The sequence below is a fragment of the Pelobates fuscus genome, chromosome 6, assembly GCF_036172605.1.
Source record: "Pelobates fuscus isolate aPelFus1 chromosome 6, aPelFus1.pri, whole genome shotgun sequence".
NCBI lineage: Eukaryota > Metazoa > Chordata > Amphibia > Anura > Pelobatidae > Pelobates > Pelobates fuscus.
Genome location: NC_086322.1, coordinates 267,730,845 through 267,756,082, shown reverse-complemented (window position 1 = coordinate 267,756,082; position 25,238 = coordinate 267,730,845). Strand labels below are relative to the sequence as shown.

At 43.5% G+C, this 25,238-nt stretch overlaps 1 protein-coding gene across 1 annotated transcript in view; it reads right to left on the bottom strand.

The window, feature by feature from the left end:
* Positions 1–1,605: 1,605 nt before the first annotated feature.
* The window catches only part of STAC2 (SH3 and cysteine rich domain 2), a 553,559-nt gene continuing 529,926 nt past the window's right edge, over positions 1,606–25,238 (bottom strand). Inside the window, exon 12 of the transcript XR_010091276.1 lies at positions 1,606–1,626. The gene's annotated coding sequence lies outside the window, so the exon portion shown is untranslated. The remainder of the gene's footprint in view (positions 1,627–25,238) is intronic.

Here is a 25,238-nt window from a genome sequence, read left to right as displayed (position 1 = left end):
AAGGTTTATTTCTTTTTTTTTTTTTTGACTGTTAAGTTTGATGTTTCACTACAACATTGTGAAGGTTCCCACCGTAACTTCCGGAGTGGCCAGTAGCAGATATGAACCTTGGTAACCTTGCAGTCCAGGGGCTGAAATGTTACCTCTAAGCCACTATTCAGCTTCAGTATGTCAGTATCTAACCCTGTCTTGTATCCAGCACTAGCTGCTCAACATGTATTGGAATTACTCCTGTTACTCCTGGTACACCTGATATTGATAGTCTCATTAGCCAGGTATATAACCCTGCCTCTCCCAGAAGTCCAGGGGCTGCAATGTTACCACTATTCAGCGTCAGTATCTAGCCCTGTCTTGTATCCAGCACTTGGGGCTACACATGTATTGGAATTACTCCTGGTACACCTGATATTGATGGTCTCATTAGTCACGTATATAATCCTGCCTCTCCCAGAAGGCAGGGTCAGTTCCTTGACTCTGGTGACCGTATTGCTGTTTCGTGTGCTCCAGTTTGATCCTGACCTTGGCTTGTTGTTTCGTTTATTCTGATTTCTGGCATCCTCTGACCTTTGGCTTCCCACGACGATTCTCCTGCTTTATTCGTTCCTGTACTGCGACTTGGAAAATTATCCTGCACAGCCCCCGTGCACCAACTCACAGGCCAGGTGAATTATTACCTGACCGGCTCAGCCTGTGTTTACTTGCAGGGGGAGCATATATCTCTGCCTGACGGACTCCCAACTCGGGTAAGCCCTGACAAACATCTAATACTATACACAAACATCTATCTAGAACTCTGCAGTTCACCGACACTGTTTGCTTCAGCCAATTTCTACCACGCAATGTTGCCATATAGACAATACAGCAGAAGCGCTTTTGGCTCTTAGTTACCAATGTTGGTTGGATGAACTGATATGCATGTGTTGTACACGCGCACACTACGCATTGAATTGTATACTTTTTCAATTTGTCAAGTATTGTACATTTTCATGTGAACATTGTTACTTTTTGTAATTACAAAATGAAAACAATAAAAACTTTGAATAATTAAAAAAAAACATTAATAGACAATAAAAATATATGTGACACATACAATAATAATTGCACATGCACACAGTTTAAGAATATAGGATCATATATCAATGCTGCCTAACACTGATCTTTAAAGCTTTACTCCAACCGAAGTAAACACTGTTTTTGGTCAGAGTAACCCTTCCTATATTGGTACTCCACCCTTCAAACTAACAAAAATATAACACTTACTGGTCCTCCCTCAGCCCAATTTTTCTCATTTACATCACTGGAGGAAGATTGATGTCAGGGAGGACGGGCGGGCTAAGGGGAGGATATGGGTAACACAGAGGAGGGCCATGCCACTGTTGGATGCCTATCGCCATCATGCTGTGTGTGCTGACATCAGTCATCCAATATGCACAGAATTGACATTATTGACTTTTTCAGGCTGGCTAAAGACTTCAATGGTGCTACCAGAGGTGCTGTTACACCTCCAGCAGCAAAAGAGTCAAACATTTTGCATTCCTTAGCAAAACGCTGAACATACAGACTCCAGGCAACATGGCCATTTGACATAACTGAAGTGGTCATGGTGCTTGGAGTAACCCTTTAATTCTTCCTTGAGTTATGCTCCTTAATAAACTAATAATATTCTATATACCAAACCACTATTCTGTAGCATCATGTTACTGTTAGTTGAAAGGAACTAATTGTTGCATGAAGAATCATGAATGCTACTGTAAAGCAATTGAAAGCAAATATGGTGTCCGTTAATATCAGGCAATAATTTATAGTTTAATACATTTAATGCAAGACATGTACTGTATACTTATTGGATGTTGCTGTGAGATGGTAAGCCTCTAATTTCCAAAAACAATGGCTGCATGGCCTGTACCATGGTACACACATAACTGTTCCAAATGTTGAGAAAGATTTAGACAACATACTGCATATTTCCAAGTATCTTCCCAAGCCAAAATTATGATTAATGGATTTACATATCACACAATAGGAAAGAGCAATAATTCACCCTTCATGGGCGATAGCTGCCAAAGTAAATAACATAAAGCAGAACATTGAGTGAAGATTCTTCCACTTCCCTTCCGTATTAAGTCATAAAATAACTTGCCAGTCTTGCCCCATATGTATACATACAGCATCCGGGTTTAAACGTACCATGTGTCAAATATTTTTTACAAACATCATCATTAAAACAATGTCACCACTGCAGTTTCTAAAGGGATTTAGCACCCAAAACCACTTTAACTTAACGTGGTACATGTAAAGGAGCTCTGTCAGAAACACAAAAGCACACAGAGACCAAATAGATTTGGGGGAATGTAAGTCCTGACCTTTTCTACCCCCCCTTCTTTCCCCCCTCAAAGTAAACCTCTCTGAGGGTTCAACTGGATGGTTGGTCTGTGTATTTCTTAAGGAAATAAGTTCATCATGGTGCAAGTACACTTGTAGCTATTTCACATTAATCATTTTTAGGTCCAAGCCCTTTCCTTCTAATTAGATACTGTAAGTTAGCATAGAACACACATCCATATCTACAATAAAAAACACTAAAAAAGCAGTTAGGTATAAACCTCAGGATAAAATTCTATATTGCCTTAAGCTCCTCAAATACAGGACTCTTCTCTCTTTTTTGTTCTCACATCCAAATCATATATATATATATATAAAGTAAATAGTAGAAAGAGCACTCCAGAGGACTTTGTAAAGTAGATTTAATCAGTGATGAAAAAAAATCTTGATCTTGATAAAGACCTGCGGGTCGAAACGTCGATTTTTTTTCATCACCGATTAAATCTACTTTACAAAGTCCTCTGGAGTGCTCTTTCTACTATTTACTTTATTTACCTACGCATTGCAGCACCGAGGCCATTCTGGGATTACTTTTTTAAGGTAGAGTGCCAGACTCCGTGTATATATATATATATATATATATATATATATATATATATAGTGAAAGAAAAGAGACACAGAGTAGATCTTCTCTGGTTAAGAAAACTACATGTATTAGTCACACTTACAAGATTTAAAAACAGAATGAACAAGATAACAAGGAAGAGAGAAGAGTCCTGTATTTTAGCAGCTTAAGGCCTACTATCAATTTGTGCATGTGAGTACAATATAGAATTTTATCCTGAGGTTTATACCTAACTGTATTACACTATTTTAGTATATTTCTTTTTTTATTGTAGATATTGATGTGTGTTATATGTTTTATGAAGACTTGGAGGAGTCTTTGATATATCTACATCGTAAAGAGAAAAGAGTAATTGCTGTTGAATATTTCAAAACCCTTGTTCCTTCACTGGTGTTACTGTTTGTTGGGCAAAAAGTGTGATTCACACTGTAAGTTAGCATGATGAATTTGGGAATCATCTTTTGTACCTCATATTCTTCTTTGCCATCTACTAGTATTGGATCACGAGGAGGCCTCTAACCAGGGACGTATTAGCCGCGAGGCAAACAAGGCATTTGCCTTGGGCGTCATTTTCCAGGGGGCGGCAAAAAAAGCCGCCCCCAAACTCCCAGGGCAAATGTCTTGTTAGCCTTACGGCTAACTTACATACCGGATGGGCTGGCTGCTAGGCGCGGGCGGGCGGCGCTGGAGAGGGAGCACTTTCCCCTGAGCTCTCTGCTCAGCTCAGCCGCCTGCAGAGTGAGGCTGGGAGCCGGAATATGATGTCATATTCTGGCTCCGCCTCCCAGCCTCACTCTGCGGGCGGCGTGCGAGGGAGCTGAGCAGAGAGCTCAGGGGAAAGTGCTCCCTCGCCAGCGCGCCCGCGCCTAGCAGCCAGCCCAGCATCCCGACCGGCAGCCCCAGGGAGAGGGAGAACCCACCCCAGCATTCCTAAAGGTAAGGAGGCTGGGGGGGTTAAATAAATAAAATAAAAAAGTGAGTGTTAATGTGAGTGAGTGTGTTTGTCTGCTAGTGTGTGTGTGTCTCTTAGTGTGTGTGTCTGTCTCTTAGTGTCTGTCTCTTAGTGTCTGTCTGTTAGTGTGTGTCTCTTAGTGTGTGTCTCTTAGTGTCTGTCTCTTAGTGTCTGTCTCTTAGTGTCTGTCTCTTAGTGTCTGTCTCTTAGTGTCTGTCTGTTAGTGTCTGTCTCTTAGTGTCTGTCTCTTAGTGTCTGTCTCTTAGTGTCTGTCTCTTAGTGTCTGTCTCTTAGTGTTAGTGTCTGTCTCTTAGTGTCTGTCTGTTAGTGTCTGTCTCTTAGAGTGTGTCTGTTAGTGTGTCTGCTAGTGTGTGTCTCTTAGTGTTAATGTCTGCCTGTTAGTGTGTGTCTGTGTCTGGGGGGGTTAAATAAATAAAATAAAAAAAGTGAGTGTTAATGTGAGTGAGTGTGTTTGTCTGCTAGTGTGTGTGTGTGTCTGTTAGTGTGTGTCTCTTAGTGTGTGTCTGTCTCTTAGTGTCTGTCTTTTAGTGTCTGTCTGTTAGTGTGTGTCTCTTAGTGTCTGTCTCTTAGTGTCTGTCTCTTAGTGTCTGTCTCTTAGTGTCTGTCTCTTAGTGTCTGTCTCTTAGTGTCTGTCTCTTAGTGTCTGTCTCTTAGTGTGTGTGTCTGTCTCTTAGTGTCTGTCTGTTAGTGTCTGTCTCTTAGTGTTTGTCTCTTAGTGTCTGTCTGTTAATGTATGTCTGTTAATGTCTGTCTGTTAGTGTCTGTCTCTTAGTGTCTGTCTCTTAGAGTGTGTCTGTTAGTGTGTGTCTCTTAGTGTTAATGTCTGTCTGTCAGTGTGTGTCTGTCTGTCAGTGTGTGCCTGTCTGTTAGTGAGTGTGTTTGCCTGTTAGTGAGTGAGTGTCTGTTAGTGAGTAGGTGTTTCTGTCAGTGAATGTGTGTGTGTGTGTATTTAGAATGCGGGGCAGGGGGGAAGGATTGAGTGGGGGTGGCACGTGGGGGAGGGGGGGTGCCTGAGTTTTGTCCTGCCTAGGGCAGCACAAAACCAGGATACACCACTGCCTCTAACCCCTTAAGGATATTAAGGAAATTCCTTTTTATTCCAGAAGTTTGCTCCTTAAGGGGTTAAAAAAATAGATTTTTAATATGAGGTTTCTACAGTGACCTATGGAATACAAGATGCAATCAAAGCGTATAAGGAAGTTTGAGTTTGAAAACTATGTCACAAACACTCTTCTCAATAGGGAAAGGACCTATAGAGGGAGGACTAGTTTTTGGGGGTTTTTTAAGTTGAGTTTTTAATTCTTTTTGTTGAAAACTAAACAAGATCATCTACTTTTAGATGTGTAACATCTTTTTGTGCTTCTTGTGTTGCTTTGAGATTTTCCTTGAGGTTGGTAAAGATTTGCTCAAGTTGACTTACATGCAAGTCAACACAAGGTAGGGAAGTACTGCTAATTTTTGAAGGAATATATTTTGAGTGAAAACCATAATTGGGGAAGAAGGAAGTAGTTTTTGAACTGGTATGAATTAAATTGTTGTATGAAATTTCAGCCATGGGTAGCCTTGAAGATCAGTCATCTTATAAATGGGTACAGTAACATCTTCAGTATGTCTGAAGGCATTGATTTCCCCTTTCTGTTTGCCCTTTGTTGGGGTGAAATGATGTAGATAGTTTTTGTTTGATAGTTAGAGTTCTTCTATTAGAGGTTACTTAATCATGAAAACAATGGAGTCTGATGATATTTGAGATAAAGATAGAGGCTGTTCTAATGCAGTAGAAACTTTCAACAGGTAAATGAAATGAAATGAGATATTTTAAAGAGATGGTCTGCCACAACAGAAACAGTGGTGATTTTTTTTGGAAGGAAGAAGATCCACAATGAAGTCCATAGTTATTTGTCTGCAGAATCTATCAGGGATTGTTTGTGAGGTGAGGATATGGTAAGGTGAATGCATATCTGAGTTGGTTCAATTGCAAATATAACAGGAGGTTACAGTTTGTTGATATTTAGGCTACCAAAAATGTCCATGTAGAAAGTCAGTTGTTTTTATTATTCCTAGTGACAAAACAGTAGTATACCCACTAACCATAAGCAATAGAACTGCTATATTAAGAGTGGTTCCAGGTGAACCTCACTAACACCAAAAGTAGAAAACAAGAAGCAATAAAGTGAAAACCACCTTTACAAAAAATAGGATACAACCTGAGGAATATATCCAAAATTGGAATATTCTATATAAGAATGCAATACAATCTGAAATGATAAAAAGTGTATATCATAGCGTAACACAGTAGGAATAAAATAATAAATTATGGAGTATGTAATGCACTCACAAACAAAAGTGAAAATCAGGCCTCTCACCCCCCTGGGGTATATGTAGTATGGGACTTGATAGTAGATCCAAATGTCAGAATGTCTTCAGAGAAATGGGAAAAAAAGGACCATACATGGTGAAGTATGTATAAAAATATCAAAAGAGAATTTATTGGTTACACTTACAGACATAAAGTAGTGGTAAGCATGTCTCCACTCTCAGTGGAACTGGAAGGCAGAGTAGAAAATACCAGGCACAGATCCAATTGGAGCAGCAGAGTACAGGAACAATAAATGAACTTAAAACAATAAAAACAAGAAACAGTCCGAAAAAGTTCAATATCCAAATTGTACTTCCTATGACGTCCATCCGTCTGAATTGCGCATGCGTGATCGAGGAAAGAGTTCTAAATGTGTGTAAAGAGCCGGCGCCTCAATGCGCATGCGTGGAAATCTAAATGGTAGAGAAAAGTGCATATACAACAGGCGAGATGTCGCCAAAGAGATTAATGAAAAATAAAAACAACAGGAAAATGGCGAATAATCGCCGCGAAATAAAAATAATATAAAACTATATAGTAATGGCAGAATGAAATACATAAAATGGTGAAAGCAGATGGACAAACATATAGGGTATAAAAACCTCACTACCAAAATGAATGTCACAATGCCAATCACTATATAGGTATATGTATAAGATGAAATACCCCAAAATAACATAGTTTAAAATGCAGATTAACCCAGTATAGATAAATAACCATACAAATAACAATCATATTCTTGAAATCATTATGTGGATATATTAAACTGTTATATAAAACAGGGTTGACCAGCCAGTATTAGCAATAACCACAACCTCAGAGTACATTAACAATGACCCAAAAAGCCCATGGATACAAATTAAAAATAAATTAAAAATGAATAATAAGTAATAATAATGAGAAAACAATACATAAAAAATAATAAAAAAATACATAAAATGAGAGAAAAAAGGGAATAAATTAAATAATAAAACAATGATATCTGTATTTGATTAAATCAGACCTGACAAGTCTATTTCAGCGTTGAGGCAATAATGTAATGTTCTAAGGGTGTAAATCCAGAACGCTTCCTGGCGTATTAATTCTTGGAGTTTGTCTCCTCCTCTACATCCTAATGTAATGTGTTCTATACCAAACACTTGAAAATGTTCCCACTGAAAAAGGGGACAGGTACTGCAATGTTTTGACACGCTATGATCCAGTTTACTTTTTTGATATTATTAACCCCTTAAAGACACATGACGTGTGTGACATGTCATGATTCCCTTTTATTCCAGAAGTTTGGTCCTTAAGGGGTTAAAGTGCTCCAAAAGTCTAATATGGAGTTTTCTAGTGGTGCGGCCTACATATTGGGCTCCACACCCACATTGAAGTAAATAGATGACAAAAGTGGTGGAACATTGAATATGTTTCTTAATTACATAAGTTTTCTTAGTTTGAGTACTCATAAAGCTGGTTATTTTCCTTTTTTGGTATTTGCATGTGGAACAATGGCCACAACAGTAAAAGCCCTTGAGGTTGGAGAAAAGAGCTACTGGGGGTGGGTGCAGAATGTATAGGGAGAAGGCTAGGGGCCAGTTTGTTTTTAAGATTAGATGCTCGTTTATAGATAATCTTGGGTCTTTTTGGAATGATCTCCTTAAGTACACTGTCTCTCTGCAAGATATACCAATATTTGTTTAGAATTTTTTGAATCTTTTTGGCATGCGGATTATACTGGGTTATAAAAGCGAATTGGAAATCGTTCTTTTGAGATCTGCAAGGGGATCCTCAAGTGAAGAAGGCTCATATAAAGAGTGACGCTTGGAATATAAACCGTCCTGATACGTGATAATTGATTTAGAGGGCATTTGCAATTCACAAGCAGAGATAGTAGTAATCTTGCAAATTATTTTGGTAGTGATTCCAATTAGACTTTTTGCAAGAATTATTCTAGAGGATTGATTATTGATAGACATGGCATTCTGTACCATTCCTTGATCAAAACTTGAGCAAACTTCATCTAACATGTCTTACAGATACATTTTTGTACTTTTTTAAAATTCAAGATTTTTGTGATCATAGAAGATGGTAGTCTGCTTTTCCAATCCTTCAAGAAGGTATCTCCAGTTCTCAAGTGAAGCTTTTATTTCCAACAATTCGATTTCGGCTATTGGATAATTACGTTCAGGAGGAGTTAATGTTTTATATTAATACTCAATTTGGTGTAATGGATGAGCAGATGTTTTCTGTTGAGAGAGCACTTATCGAGTTGCCTGGTCAGAAGCATCCACGTGGGACCGATGGAGTTGTTATTATTTCTTACAAAAAATATTCCAATATCTATGGTAATGGCTAATTTCATAAGTGTTCCAATGTGGAAGGTAATTCTGTATGAGATAATTAATCTTTTAAGGAGTCAGATAGTCCAAGGCGAAACTGATTCCTAAGACTAATGTTATTCCATTGGGAATCCACAGCCCATCATTTAAATTTAGCAATATAATCTTCAACTGGTGTTTTCCCTTGTTGGTAAGACCTGATTTTTAATTATGCTGTTCATAGCTTATTTGGATCTTCTTATAACAAAAACATGGCATTAAAAAACTTCTTAAGTAAACTTAATATAGGATCTTCATTTTCCAGATAGGTGTGAGCCCAAGCCATAGGTTCACCAAGGAGAAATAATATCACTGTGAATATTTTAATTCTCTCAGTAGAATATTAGCTTGGTTTAACAGCTAATAGCGGTTTAAATGAATTGAGAAACTGTGTATTTAGCACAATCCTTTAGAACAGGGTTTCCCAAAAAATGTTTCCCTTGGAACCCGTTGACATGTTATAGCAAAACTTTGGAACCCCAACAAAAAAATGAGCGCCGTAGAGAGATAAATTAGTTCAGTATGGATGTCATCAGCAAGGTCATGAATACGGCGCAAAACTGTGTTGTTAGAAAGTGGCACAGCTTCAATTTTTTTGCTCAACTTCTCACTTAAAATACATGACACTAATTCTTTGGCACATGAATTTATCAGTGATTCCCCATTTGTGTGTGCTTCTCCTGCAAGTGCTATGCATTAACTCACTCTGTAAGAAGCCTCTGTAGCTTTTTCATTAGCATTTTGACATTTTTTGCTCATAAATTGTTTACTCTTCTGATACTCCTTTATCTTTGTACTCTGCATGGTTTTGCTCAAAATGACAATGTAATTTAGCAGGTGCTAATGTACTGTTTGGCAGTATTTTATTGCAAAGTACGCATTGTGCTTCAGGACAATCTTCATTTCTGGAACTTTTGAATCCATACTGACGGCAAGGCGGGCTGACGGCAGGGCGGGCTTAAGTTTGCGCTCCCGATCTCTTAACCCAATCTCTGCTGTTTCTGACCTTGCCGGAACAGCAGGTAGTGGTGGCAATCTTGGATGTGGCAAAATGCCGTGGAACCCCAATTTTGTTCTTGCGGAACCTGTTGTGGACAGAATGTTAGCTAAAGTAAAATGCCTATTTACTCCATTTAGTTAAAATCAGTATTGTTCAATAAATTACTAAAAATGACCACCAGATGTCACTCAGGAGTACCCCACCCATAGACTAAACACTCTCATTTTCAAGATGGTGCTGGAATCCAGGTGAGAACTTCTTGACGACAGTAATGACATAATATGGCACACGCAGTAGGACGTGCTTTGAATAAAACACTTAACACTTAACCAATTATTAATGTATTATTTCATGTTATCTCTGACAATGCTTATGATGTAATTGTTCTTTACAAGGGACATGTCGTCCCCCCTGAATAAACATTCCAGTGTATTTCATCAACCGGGAAACATGTGTCTGGTGTGATTTACTTTGGAAAGAATGCATGCACCATAACCAATTTGAAAAGGGGCAGATGCACAAAAATAATCAATTGATTGAATTGATTTCCACTTCAAACCCTAGTGTTCCATGGAAGACCAATTGAGAAACGCTATGACTATGGTGTTATAGTTACTATCAGAAAATAATCATCTTAATAAAGGTGAGGTAATCTAGACTTTTTTGACCTAGGCGACTTCTCTTCTCAGTGACAATACCTCCTGCTGCACTGAAGGTCCTTTCTGACAGGACACTTGAAGCGGGGCAGGCCAGAAGTTCTATCGCAAATTGGGATAGCTCAGGCCACAGGTCAAGCCTGCACACCCAGTAGTCAAGTGGTTCATCGCTCCTCAGAGTGTCGATATCTGCAGTTAAGGCGAGATAGTCTGCTACCTGTCGGTCGAGTCGTTCTCTGAGGGTGGATCCCAAAGGGCTGTGGCGATGCATAGGACTTAAAAAGCTCTGCATGTCCTCCATTAACAACACGTCTTTAAAGCGTCCTGTCCTTGCCGGCATGGTCGAGGGAGGAGGAGGATTACTTTCACCTCTTCCCCGGTTAGATTCCCGTTGTGCTGTGGCATCACCCTTATACGCTGTATAAAGCATACTTTTTAATTGATTTTGAAAATGCTGCATCCTTTCCGACTTGTTGTAATTTGGTAACATTTCAGCCAATTTCTGCTTATACCGGGGGTCTAGTAGCGTGGATCCCCAGTACAGGTCGTTCTCCTTCAGCCTTTTTATACGAGGGTCCCTCAACAGGCACGACAGCATGAAAGACCCCATTTGCACAAGGTTGGATGCCAAGCTACTCATTTCCCGTTCCTCCTCCTCAGTGATCTCAATGAAGGTATGTTCTTCCCCCCAGCCACGTACAACACCACGGGTACCAGATAGGTGACAACGAGCACCCTGGGATGCCTGTTGTGGTTGGTCTTCCTCCTCCTCCTCAAAGCCACATTCCTCCTCTGACTCCTCTTCCTCACAATCCTCTTCCAGCGTTGCCACAGGTCCAGCAAGCAATGCTGATAAGGCTGTTTCTGGTGGTGATGGTGACCACAACTCTTACTCTTCACGCTCATCTACGGCCTAATCCAGCACTCTTCGCAGGGCACGCTCCAGGAAGAAAACCAATGGTATGATGTCGCTGATGGTGCCTTCGGTGCGACTGACTAGGTTTGTCACCTCCTCAAAAGGACGCATGAGCCTACAGGCATTGCGCATGAGTGTCCAGTAACGTGGCAAAAAAATCCCCAGCTCCCCAGAGGCCGTCCTAGCACCCCAGTCATACAAATATTCATTAACGGCTTTTTCTTGTTGGAGCAGGTGGTCAAACATTAGGAGTGTTGAATTCCAACGTGTCGGGCTGTCGCAAATCAAGCGCCTCACTGGAATGTTGATTCGCCGCTGGATACCTGCAAAGTGCGCCATGGCCGTGTAGGAACGCCTGAAATGGCCACACACCTTCCTGGCCTGCTTCAGGACGTATCCAGGAATGTGGAATAGTACCTGGGGAGCTGGGGGGGGGGGGGTGCCGTTGATGTGGATCAAGATGCAGCAGCAGAAGAGGACAGAAGAGAAGAGGCCGAGGAGGTTATGGAAGAGGATGGAGTAGGAGGAGTAGAGGAGGTGGCAGCAGGCCTGCCTGCAAGTCGTGGCGGTGTCATCAACTCCTCTGCAGAGCCACGCATTCCATGCTTGGCAGCGGTCAGCAGGTTTACCCGATGCGCAGTGTAGGTGATATACCTGCCCTGACCATGCTTTGCAGACCAGGTATCAGTGGTCAGATGGACCCTTGCCCCAACACTGTGTGCCAGACATGCCATTACTTCCTTTTGCAGGGTTGGGGATTGCCATTTGTGCAAAGAAATTTCGTCCGGGTACCTTCCACTGTGGTATCCCAATAGCCACAAATTTTTTGAACGCCTCAGACTCCACCAGCTTCTATGGTAAAAGCTGGCGGGCTAATAGTTCAGACAAGCCAGCTGTCACACACTGGGCAAGGGGGTGACTTTCTGACATTGGCTTCTTACGCTCAAACATGTCCTTGGCAGACACCTGACTGTGGGCAGATGAGCGGGAACTGCTCAAGGCGAGAGACGGAGTGGCGGATGGTTGAGAGGGGGCAAGGAGGACAGCAGTGGTTGACGTGGCTGAAGATGCTGGACCAGGAGAAGGATGGCGGCTTTGAGTTTGTGTGCGGCTTGTACTCATGTGTTGATCCCATAGGCGTTTGTGATGTGCGATCATGTGCCTACGCAAAGCAGTTGTACCTAGGTGGGTGTTGGACTTCCCGCGACTCAGTTTCTTTTGGCACAGGTTGCAAATGGCATCGCTGTTGTCAGAGGCAGACACACAAAAAAAATGCCACACTGCTGAGCTCTGCAATGACGGCATTCTGGTGGTGCACACAGCATGCGTTGATTGGCGTGCTGTCAGGCTGACCCCGGGTGCCGACGCATGCTGTCTGACTGTGCCACTAGCTCCTTGCGACGACCTCCCCCTGCTTCCAACTCATCTCCTCCTCCTCCTCTCTGTCTCCCCATGTGAACTTTCGCCCTGTTCTTCTTCTTGCCGAGCGGGCACCCACGTGACATCCATGGACGCATTGTCATCATCAACCGCTTCACTTGTATCTGACAACTCAGCAAAGGAAGCACCAGCGGGTACAACATCATCATCATCACACCGTACGTCCATGTGTGTAATGCTGCCTGCCTGAGACATATCCCTGTTATCTACATCCTCTGGCAATAATGGTTGCGCATCACTCATTTCTTCAAACGGATGTGTAAAGAACTCCTCTGACATACCAAGTGAAGCGGCTGTGGTGCTAGTGTTGGTGGTGGCGGCAGGCGGGTGAGTGGTATCTTGAGAGGTTCCCGAAGCTAAGCTGGAGGAGGATGGTGCGTCAAGGTTCCGAGCGGAAGCTGTACAAGATTGGGTGTCCTGTGTTAGCCAGTCAACTATGTCCTCAGAACTTTTCAAGTTCAGGGTACGTGGCCTCTGAAAACTGGGAATAATTCTAGGGCAAAAGGGAATCACAGAACCACGATGGCCCCTGCGGGGTGGCCTGCCTCAGTCATTTTTTTTTTGGATTAGTGGTACTATGCGTGCAAGCTACTGTGAGACCAGATATGAGTGGCACTGTGCAGTGGCAGAGGTTGGCAGAGTACACGCTGTAGGCCTGACACACCCGCTTGAAGACAAGTAACTGCTATTCAATGTATAACAGTGAAAAAAGTTTTTTTTGTTTTTAAATCCACGCTATTGTGCCACCAGATATGAGTGGCACTGTGCACACTGGCAGAGTACACGCTGTTGGCCTGACACACAGATGCTTGCAGACAACTAACTGCTAATTAATCTATTACAGTGAAAAAAAATGTTTTGTTTTTAAATGCAAGCTATTGGGACACTAGATATGAGTGGTGGCACTGGGCAAGTGGGCACAGTATCCACTGTGAGCCTGACACGGAAGCTGGCATGCAGGCATGCAACTGCAATTAGATTACACAAAAAACAAAAAAGCATACTGATGTTCTAGCCATAAAAAGGGCTTTTTGGGGTGCTGTCCTTACAGCAGAGATCAGATGAGTCCTTCAGGACTGTAGTGTACACTGAATACACTAGCCTAGCTATACATTTCCTTATCAAATGAGCAGCAGCTACACTTTCCCTCCTCTATCTAAGAATGCAGCTTCAGAATGAATGTAAAATGGATGCTGTACAGGAGGTGGGAGGGTCTGGAATGGAGGGTCTGCTGCTGATTGGCTGGAATGTGTCTGCTGACTGTGAGGCACAGGGTCAAAGTTTAGTCAATGATGACGAATAGGGGGCTGATCGAACCGCGCATGTGTTCGCCCGCCGTGGCGAACGCGAACACGCCATGTTCGCCCGGAACTATTCGCCAGCGAACAGTTCGGTGCATCACTACCAGCTATCAGACTTGCTCTTACATTCCCTTCAGATGGGAAGTGGCTATCCCATAACCCATGCAATTCAGTATGGCAAGATTGTCTGAGGCAGAGCATAGAAGGAGAGAGGAATTGTGCATTTACTGTGGTAAAAGGGGACATCTCTATTTGTCATGTTCTGAAAGGCCTGACATCTTTGGAGGACTGGCCTTCTACTAAGACTTCTACTACCTCCCACCTTGAAATGGGAGAGAAAGTTTGTTCACACACATGCCCTTATCAACTCTGGGGAAGCCGTGAACTATATTAAAAAGTCCTTTGCTGATAAATATGTGCTCTCTCTCAGAGAAAAAGCAACACTCTTGGCAGTAGAGGCCATATATGGTAGATTACTTGAAGAACACACCATTGCTAAGGAATCTATTCCAGTTCTTATGATGGTTGGGTTTCTTCATAGGAACTTGTTGTTCTGCAAACAATTTCATCTCCTTTAATTATTTTAGTCTTGGGTTATCCCTGGTTGTATAAACATAACCCACATTTAGATTAGGAGAAAGGAGAGGTTGTCAAATGTGGTCCTTCTTGTATGGAGGGGTGTGTCACCAAAGTCAGACCCTTCAACCTCATAAACATCCTGTATTACCTCCATTATCCCCAGAAGTACACGAGGTCTACCAAGACTTAAAGGCAGATAAGTTACCTCCGCACCGGTCTTATGACTGTGCGATAGGATTGTTATCAGGGACTGTGCCACGTAGAGGCACTGTTTATCCTCTCTATCTAAAAGAGAATCAGATATTGGAGGAATACATTAATAAGAACCTTGCTAAGGGATTTATCAGAAGGTTCTCATCTCCTGCTGGAGCAGGATTCTTCTTTGAGTCAAAAAAGGAGGGTGATCTTGGTCCTTGTATTGACTATCAGGGGTTGAATACTAAGATTACTAATTATGTAATGTCTACCCTAACCCCCTGATCACAGAATATTTGACCAGTTGAAGAGCTCCAGAGTCTTCACCAAATTAGACCTATGTGGTGCATATAATTTGGTGAGGATCAAAAAAGAGGATGAATGGAAGATGGCTTTTAATACGAGATATGGGCATTATGAGTAAAAGCGGATAGTTATTGAGGTCTGTAGCCGAGCCCTTTGCTCCATGTAACATAGTGTTTTGATCTAACCTAAGCATGTGTGTTTTTTTTAGTTTTTTTTTTTTGGAATGCCCGCGGCCCACTGTGCTGACCCTAGTAGAACGGCAACCTCCGATAACTGGATGTAGATTGCTGGATACCAATGATCATCAACCTCTTGGTCACTCTATGTGAGCTCCAGATCTTCAGAGGAGATGAGAGAAACTTGTGGAAGGACAACCATCACTTCAACACTCCACTAATCTGATTTTTATGGAAGACTGGCCAGGCAGGAGCCTTTTTCTCACTGCAGTGCTCCTGATAGTAATGGTACAGCACAAAGCTCAAGCTTGTCTCACAGTAGAATAATCAATATCCCAGGCTATTTTATATATATATTAGAATAATCCTGCTTGGAAGTATATAATTATTGTTTTGTTCCTCTTTTTTCCTCTGTTGGTCCATTCACTTGATCTTTGAATAAAGTCAAAATTTAGTGGCTGTCCCCTAACCATTAATCATATTTCATATGTAAAAACATTTGTTTGTAGCAGAATGAAGCTTGCTCAGCAAACAGCTGAAGGGCAGTACAAAAATGAGTGTCTACAGAAAACAGTGAAGCAATTTGGAGGTTCCTTGCCCACTTTTGGCTCAATTTCTGCAAATGGAGTTGGGGATTTGGCAGGATTAATGGTTTCTTCAATGCTTAGAAATACAGGCAGATACTTATTGTGACAGACCCCTTTTTGGTGTAACAGGTACCATCTCGGAGAATTGCCGTTGCATATGGATTATTGTGGATTTCGGGTACTTGTGGATCCGTACGGTATACATCGCCACGTGGAGAGAACAATGGGTCGCGGCCATTTTGACCGCGTGGACTAATGACCGAACTTTCCACACGACGAATTCCGACCTTACCAACGACGTACGCCCATGCTAGTCGACGGATCCAAAGTACCGAACTAAAGACACCCGGTCCAACAGAGAGTTTTCGGTTATCTTGTCTAGTTTTTGAGTAATTGGTGCAAACGTGTATCTGGCGAACGGCCCAACCGATCTAGGGGATTTTCACGTATATTGTTCCCCTAGATCTCCGTTCCCTAATACACGTAGCACAATGTATTTTCGTTGCATATTGTGTGTGTTATATAAACTTGTAATAATGGTATAATATTCTGCTCGGTACAGTGGGAGTGACTCCCACTGTAAATGTATTATCTCCTCCGGATACGGGGAGGAGTTGTTGTACGGCATAAAAGCCCGAGTTACCGAATAAACATTATTCCTACTTTGACCCTCAACACAGAGTCTCGTCTGGGGATGATTATTACTTGGATGTCGTAATTATGGGGAACCTGTTATGCTGTAGCTAACTTCGTGCTTGGGGGAAAGGACACCTTCTCAGCGGCGTAAACCCCTACTACACCGGGGTGCCGCTACATTGGTGGCAGCGGTGGGATCGTTCTTTCACCCCAGAAGGACAGCTACCGAGAGCAATCAGGATGGAGGCCTACTACGGAAGGTTGAAACGATCTACCCTAAAAGACTTGTTGGAGAGCCGTGGTCGTTCGGCTAGCAACAAAAAGAAAAGAGACATTTTGGCAGAATTGGTCGCATTGGACCTAGCCGAACAGAATGACGGACTGGATGTCGAACCAAACCCAGAACCGGAGATCGCCTTGGTCCAAACGCCAGCAGATGAACAATTCGACCACGAGGTGAGGGTAAGGCTGGCTCACTACGGACCAAACCCCTCACCTAGGATTGTAACCCAAGTCATTGCGGCAGTCGATGCCAACCGGCGCCAGACTTCCACTGGCACCAGTCCAATTGCGGGGACTTTCCAAACTCCCGAGGAAAAGAGGAAAGTACACTTTGCCGCTTTTAAAAATTTTGTGGAAGCAGAGGGGGAGATTGACCAATACCTAGCGGACTTTGAACGTCAATGTGCCCTGCATAAAGTACCCTCCGAGGAGTGGGTCAAAATTTTGTCTGGCAAATTATCCGGACGAGCCAGCGATGCTTTCCGGGCGATCCCGGACCATGAGGTGGGAAACTACCGATTGGTAAAAGAAGCTCTATTGTCCCGATATGCGGTAACCCCCGAAGCATATCGGAGACGCTTCCGGGAATCCCGAAAGCAAACCGGTGACTCCTACACCGAATGGGCCTGCCGATTACAACGCACGGCTGGCCACTGGATGGATGGGTGCCAAGCTACCACCGCGGAGGAGGTTTTACAGTTGTTTTTGTTAGAACATTTTTTTGAAAAGGTGGACAAGGAGCTCAGAGAGTGGATTCGGGATAGGAGACCACTTACCCTACCCGAAGCCGCCCGGTTGGCCGACGAGTACGCAGACGCCCGCAAACCCGATCTCTCGGCCCAAAAGACAGCTGCCCGAGTAGAAAGCCGCCCTGTCGGCCCTACTCCAACCACCCCCACTATCCAACCTAGCTACAACACTTCCTCCCGCTTCACCCAGTCAAGTGTCCCGGACCGCCGGCGGTGCCATAGGTGCCAGCAAGTGGGTCACCTGAGGGACAAATGCCCACTTGATCCCGCTCGACAAACTTCCTGGAGGAAGCCCGCTGAAGGGAACCCCCGACCTTTTACCTCAGGGGCCCATTGCATTGAAGCCCAACCCCTGGGGGAAGAGCAATGGGAGATTTTACACGAGGCCAATCCCCTATATGCGGCTGCTGTAGACAACCGGCAGCATCACCGACAAACAGTCCGAGTGAATGGACAAATTGTCAGTGGGTTACGAGACACTGGGGCCACCTTAACCTTGATTCAACACGACCTGGTCCCAGAAAAAGAACATACTGGCCAAACGGTGGCCGTTAGAGTGGCCGGGGGTGCAGTACATCGCCTCCCCACGGCCCGAGTGCATTTGGATTGGGGGGTTGGAGCTGGCCAAGTGAATGTGGGCCTGATGAAAGGGCTACCCGCGGAAGTACTTTTGGGAAATGACTTAGCCCCGCTGTTGTCCGCTTTTGCTCCTCAAGGCCCTGCTGGAGCCTGCCCTGTCACCACCCGGGCTCAGGCTCGTGCTATTGGAATCGGCCCGCCAGTCGCGGAGACCCAGGTAAGATCTGACCCTCCGACTGTGACCTTAGGACAGACCCCCTTAGACTGGGATACCCCTGAGACTTTTGGGAGGGAGACGCGGGAAGACGTCACTCTCCGGAAATATAGGGATAAGGCAGAGAAAGGAGAACCGGGGACAGATGGGGAAAGCTACGAGTGGGTGGGGGATAGACTGTATAGGATCCCCCAGGAGCCCGCAGCAGGTAAAAACCCCGTCCCACAGAAGCAACTAGTGCTGCCGAAAAAATACAGGCGAGAGATCATGAGGATCGCTCACGATATACCCTTAGCTGGCCATTCAGGAGTACGTCGCACGGCCCATAGGATTACCCAGAATTTCTTCTGGCCAGGGTTTAACCGGGACGTGCGACAATATTGCAGAACCTGTGACACTTGCCAACGGGTGGGTAAGAGGGGAGATCGCCCGAAGGCTAAATTAATGTCGATGCCGATCATTGGGGAACCCTTCTATAGGGTCGCCGTCGACATTGTAGGCCCCCTAGCGCGACATAGCCCGTCCGGTAAGAAGTACATTCTTACCGTGGTGGACTATGGGACCCGGTACCCCGAGGCGGTACCCCTGCCGAATATTGAAGCGGAGACGGTAGCCGATGCCTTGGTTAAGATATTCACTCGGGTGGGGTTCCCTAAAGAAATCCTATCCGACCAGGGAACCCAGTTCACTGCCGTACTCACACAGCAGTTATGGAAAGTGTGCCACATTAAACCCCTGCTCAGTTCTCCGTACCACCCTCAAACTAACGGTCTCTGTGAGCGCTTTAATGGGACTCTCAAACAAATGTTGAGGACCTTTACGGACGGTTGCAGAGACTGGGAGAGATTCTTACCCCACCTGTTATTTGCCTATAGGGAGGTCCCCCAAGAATCTACGGGGTTTTCTCCCTTTGAGTTATTGTATGGGAGGAGGGTGCGAGGACCCCTCGATCTCATTCGGGACCACTGGGAAGGGGAAACCGAACAGGCAGGGACACCTATTGTGCCATATGTCCTGGAGCTCCGGGACCGCATGGAGCAACTCTCCCTATTGGTAAGGGAGAATCTCCAGGCGGCCCAGGGGTGACAGAAACGATGGTACGATAGGGGTGCCCGGCAACGACTGTTCCATATAGGGCAGAAGGTATTGGTGCTAAAACCGGTGAAGGACAACAAACTGCAGGCTGCGTGGCAGGGTCCTTACAAGGTTTTAGCCCAACTCTGTGATACCACCTACCTTATTGCCAGCTGTGCAGATGAAAGGATCCAACGCTCCTTTCATGTGAACATGTTGAAAGAGTACCAAGAGCGACAGGAAGATGTTAACGCTGTTTGTGCCCCAGCTACTGATGACCCCGAAAATTTACCCCTACCTGACCTGCTGGAAAAGGAGACTCACCCCGACCCAGTTAGCCTAGTGAAGCTGGGAGAACGAATGAACCCTACGGAGCTAGAGCAGGCTAGACAGCTCCTATGGGAGAAGCAGAGTACCTTCTCCCAGGAGCCAGGATACACCACCCTGGCCATACACAAAGTAGAGACCCCAGGGCAGGCCCCCCTCCGACAACCCCCGTACCGTATTCCGGAAGCCGTTCGGGACGGAATGCTGAAGGAAATACGGGAAATGACCCAGCTGGGGGTCATTGAGCCATCCGACAGTCCCTGGGCCTCTCCCGTAGTCTTAGTCCCCAAGAAAGACGGAACCACTCGGTTCTGCGTCGACTACAGGCGACTAAATGAAAAGACTACCACTGACGCTTACCCCATGCCTCGGGTAGACGAATTATTAGATCGCATAGCCAGGGGTAACTACCTCTCTACCATAGACCTCTGCAAGGGTTATTGGCAGATCCCCCTGGCCGAGGATGCCGTCCCCAAGTCGGCCTTTGTCACCCCGTTTGGCTTATACCAATTTAAGGTCATGCCATTCGGGATGAAAAATGCCCCGGCTACGTTCCAGCGAATGGTGGATCGGCTCCTCGATGGCTTCCAGGAGTTTGCGTGTGCATACCTGGATGACATTGCGATCTACAGTGAGTCTTGGGAAGAACATTTAGTCCACGTAGGGGTAGTCCTAGATAAGATTCGGGCCGCGGGCCTGACACTAAAACCCGAGAAATGCCATTTAGGAATGGCCGAGGTCCAATACCTGGGACACCGGGTGGGGTGTGGAAACCAGAGACCGGAGCCTGCCAAGGTTGAGGCAGTAGCGAACTGGCCCACACCGAATACCAAGACCCAGGTATTGGCCTTCTTAGGGACCGCCGGGTACTATAGGCGCTTTGTCCCTGATTATAGCACGGTAGCCAAACCTTTGACTGACTTGACCAAAAAGAATTTACCCAGACAGGTCCTGTGGTCTCCCGCTTGCGAAGCCGCATTTCAATCTCTCAAACATGCTCTTGTTAATGCTCCTGTCTTGGCTGCCCCAGTACCTAACAAACGTTTCCTTGTACATACAGACGCTTCCATGTATGGACTGGGGGCTGTGCTGAGCCAAATCGGGGAAGATGGAAAAGAGCATCCGGTCGCATACCTCAGCCGAAAGCTGTTACCGAGGGAAGTGAGTTATGCGGCCGTAGAGAAAGAGTGCCTGGCCCTGGTATGGGCATTGAAAAAACTAACACCTTATTTGTATGGACAGGAATTCTCTTTGGTAACCGATCACAATCCATTGGTATGGCTTAACCGGGTCGCAGGAGACAACGGCCGATTGCTAAGATGGAGCTTGGCCCTGCAAACGTACAATTTCACCATCAGCTATCGACCCGGTAAGCTAAATGGCAACGCCGATGGGTTGTCTCGACAACTGGACAATTCTCCGGACAAATGAATTCCGGTCATCCCTAAGTTAATCCGAAAGGATCAATCCAGGTCTGCCGGAGTGTACCACTAGGAGGGAGCCGTGTGACAGACCCCTTTTTGGTGTAACAGGTACCATCTCGGAGAATTGCCGTTGCATATGGATTATTGTGGATTTCGGGTACTTGTGGATCCGTACGGTATACATCGCCACGTGGAGAGAACAATGGGTCGCGGCCATTTTGACCGCGTGGACTAATGACCGAACTTTCCACACGACGAATTCCGACCTTACCAACGACGTACGCCCATGCTAGTCGACGGATCCAAAGTACCGAACTAAAGACACCCGGTCCAACAGAGAGTTTTCGGTTATCTTGTCTAGTTTTTGAGTAATTGGTGCAAACGTGTATCTGGCGAACGGCCCAACCGATCTAGGGGATTTTCACGTATATTGTTCCCCTAGATCTCCGTTCCCTAATACACGTAGCACAATGTATTTTCGTTGCATATTGTGTGTGTTATATAAACTTGTAATAATGGTATAATATTCTGCTCGGTACAGTGGGAGTGACTCCCACTGTAAATGTATTATCTCCTCCGGATACGGGGAGGAGTTGTTGTACAGCATAAAAGCCCGAGTTACCGAATAAACATTATTCCTACTTTGACCCTCAACACAGAGTCTCGTCTCGTGCTTGGAGGGGATGATTATTACTTGGATGTCGTAATTATGGGGAACCTGTTATGCTGTAGCTAACTTCGTGCTTGGGGGAAAGGACACCTTCTCAGTGGCGTAAACCCCTACTACACCGGGGTGCCGCTACACTTATTATCTGATTTGCCCCAAATTTATTTTGCATCATGACAACAACCAGAATCATTCAGTCAAGGTCATTAAGAACTATCTTCGGCCTTCAACAAGAACAAAGAGTCCCTGGAAGTGATGTTATGACCCCATCAATCCCTGATCTCAATATCATTGAGTCTGTCTGAGATTACAAGAAGAGACAGAAGCTGCTTAAATTAAAAGAACTGTAGTTAGGTTGTTCCAAACATTTTGGAGAACTATCTGCTGAATTACTTACTACTGTGTGTGCAGGTCTAACTAGGAATACTGATGCTGCTTTGAAGGCCAAAAGGTGGTCACAGTAAATATCGATTTGATTTAGATATTTTATGTTCACCCACTCTGTATTTTGATTCAAAATACCTATAAACGTTTCTATTTTTGAATGCAATCTTAAAAAATTACAGATAAAGTGCACTCAGTGGACTTGTGTTTTGTAAATCACAACAATATTTATTTACATAACATAAGTTTTGTCAATGAATAAGTACTTCACCTACTTTCATCAGCCCTACAACGGGGGACCAGTGAGGCCCCAGTAGCGAGACACTTTAAGACACAGGGCCATGCGGTCAACCAATTAAGATTTCAAGTCATTGACAGAATACCCCCTCTGAGAAGAGGTGGGGATAGACAAAAATTACTTATGCAAAGGGAGACCAAATGGATCAGTATCTTAGAAACACTGTCACCCTCAGGACTTAATGAGGATTATGACTTGAAACACTTTTTGTGAAGTTAACCAGTCTTCTTTATACCTTTGGGCTAATGTATACCTTGTGCTCTCTACAGTGCTCCCAACAGACCATCTCGTTTGGTCCGATTCTCTTTTTCGGCAATTCTTTGACCCGTGTGGGTCCGCTACCTGGCTGTATCTTCCCAGGGTCCCTCACCTAGGATATCCCGAGACATGGGGATACACCCCAAGGTCAGTGGACTTGTGTTTTGTAAATCACAACAATATTTATTTACATAACATAAGTTTTGTCAATGATTAAGTACTTCACCTACTTTCATCAGCCCTACAACGGGGGACCAGTGAGGCCCCAGTAGCGAGACACTTTAAGACACAGGGCCATGCGGTCAACCAATTAAGATTTCAAGTCATTGACAGAATACCCCCTCTGAGAAGAGGTGGGGATAGACAAAAATTACTTATGCAAAGGGAGACCAAATGGATCAGTATCTTAGAAACACTGTCACCCTCAGGACTTAATGAGGATTATGACTTGAAACACTTTTTGTGAAGTTAACCAGTCTTCTTTATACCTTTGGGCTAATGTATACCTTGTGCTCTCTACAGTGCTCCCAACAGACCATCTCGTTTGGTCCGATTCTCTTTTTCGGCAATTCTTTGACCCGTGTGGGTCCGCTACCTGGCTGTATCTTCCCAGGGTCCCTCACCTAGGATATCCCGAGACATGGGGATACACCCCAAGGTCGGTGAGTATATACATTAATATAAAACTTTTCCAAATTTTTTCTTATTTAATTTTACTGAAATATATCTTTACAACTTTATAATTTATTTTTAAAAAATATAATTAATAAACAAAAAATTGTTTTGTCATGAATACTCTTTTGACAATCACCCCTAACACTCTGCTACGTATGTACAATTAAGCTATGGACTGTAACCAATTCACAATAATAGTTCCTTGTTACCTGCAAGATGTTCCTTTAAGTATTCTGGTACAAATGGTTACTAGTTGTTTAATATCCTGCATTGTAGTTAGTGAGGGTTCCCTCTTTTTCCCCAATAACCAAGTATTTACAACACTTCCTATTTATTATCAGTGTTATATCAAAAGATTATATATGGTGTCTTTTACACCAAGGTCAATAAAGTTTATTTTGTATTTTGTATGACGTTCCGTATTAGGATGACGTCATCACGTCCACGCGGAAGTGGACGCTGTGTTTTACCGCCGGATTCGGCATTTAAAAGATTTGACTCAGAAGAGAAACCAGGGCCATTGAAGGGATGGTTTGTCCCGAGCGCGCAGCCTGAGGAATACAATCCGTGGATCTGTTACTTTATCCAGCTGATCGACATTCATCTTGCTGTATGAAACACCTTTAATTACGTGGAATTTACTTTAGCTTTCAACACAGAGAACTTTTCACACCAATATCACTTACCAGGACAGCTCACAACAACGTACTAGTGACGGCAATACAACTGGGAGTTGGAATTGTAAACACACTAAGCGGTGAGATCCATCCATAGAAATATTACACATGTGTATAGTGACTTTGCACAGGACTCTTTTTTTGCTCTTTATTTTTTCGTTCATTTTTCTTTCTTTTTTTCATTTTTTCATCTTTTTCAATTTTGTTTTTTTCTCCATATATTTTTACATTTTTTCATATTGTTCTTTCGTTTATCCTTGCAAGGATTTGGATCCATCAGGACTGTGTTATGTTACAGTGCTATATACAGATTTATATGTGGTGATATAAGTCTCTGATCCATGGCATTGATTAAGGACTGACCTTTATGCCAAAGCAGTGTATTTATCTGTTTGTTTGTTTGTTTGTCTATAGATATGATAACTGATACAATTTCTATATTCACTTATTGGTTGATGTTTATACAGAGATCTGAGTTATAGAATGATCCTTGAATGTGTACATATATGAATTTAGAGGCAGGTTCTGCTATATTCTCGTCACTTTAACCCAATGAATTTCAAAGGATTGATTGTATGGTCTGTCCTTTATGCAGAGCTGTGATTGTGTATATATATGAATTTTGAGACATTTTCTGGATTATCAAAGACGTATGTGTATAAACATGTATTCTGAGGCAGGTTCTGCTTTATTTAAGTAATTTCTAATTTGATACATTTCGTAGGACTGACTACTAGTACATATTGTTTTGAATAATGGTTGGAGCAGTAAGCAGATGAATTTTCAAATAATGGTTGAGATCATCAAATCTTTTTTTGTATGTATATATATCAACTTTTGATTACATATATCTTAAATTATTTTTCGCATACTACATTATTTCTATTCTTTTTCATTTTCGATACTACATTAAGAGTGCGGTATTTTATTTATATTTTGGTTTTCACATTTTGGAGGTTATAGTAGGGGGATACCTCTTAAATACCAGCACCACCGAGTAATTGAGTGCAAACACTACCCAGTATGTTGAAAGTCTGTTCGAGGACTGAAACGTTGAAAAAACATATTATGTAAAAAAAATTGTTTTGCTTTATTGAACACTGTAGTCCACGGAGTGCGCTTCATCAGCTATTATATGTACTTAAACCAAAGGCTTGCACAGTGGTATAGGAATTACAATTTGATACATTGAGTGTATGACA